The sequence below is a fragment of the Mastomys coucha genome, unplaced genomic scaffold, assembly GCF_008632895.1.
Source record: "Mastomys coucha isolate ucsf_1 unplaced genomic scaffold, UCSF_Mcou_1 pScaffold4, whole genome shotgun sequence".
In the NCBI taxonomy this organism is placed as follows: Eukaryota; Metazoa; Chordata; class Mammalia; order Rodentia; family Muridae; genus Mastomys; species Mastomys coucha.
The window spans coordinates 15600779-15601369 of NW_022196910.1; positions in this window are offsets into that span (position 1 = coordinate 15600779).

Sequence of the window (591 nt, forward strand, 5' to 3'; positions counted from 1 at the left end):
AAAGAAAGAAAGAAAGAAAGAAAGGAAGGAAGGAAGGAAGAAAAGAAAAGAAAAGAAAAGAAAAAGAGATAAATAAGCTGAACTTGGATTATTATTCCTATTTGCACACTATGAGCAAAGTCCTGACTCAGAAATTCTACAGATAAGTATTTTTGGTTCTTTCATCTGGTGAATTTTGAGAAATGGAAAATAATGGAACAAAGATCTATATGTGTACAGGGACAACACCTTTGTAATAAGCAAGACTAAATTCTAAATTATGGCATTTACATTTCAATAATAAAAAACATCAAAATTCAATAAGTTACTGATGATGAGAGCAGTAACAGTAGTTCCTTTGAGAGCAGAAGCAGGAGTTGAGAAAGTGAGTGAGCCCACGGGGACTTGGGTAATAATACATGGAAATGTTCTGATTCTTGACTTGAGTTGTGGTTATTGAAGCTCTTTTTTTTTTTTATTTTTATTTTTTTGGGGGGGGTTCTTTTTTGAGACAGTTTCTTTTTTTTCTTTTTTGATTTATTTATTACTATAAATAAGTGCACTGTAGCTGTCTTCAGATGCACCAGAAGAGGGCGTCAGATCTCATTATGG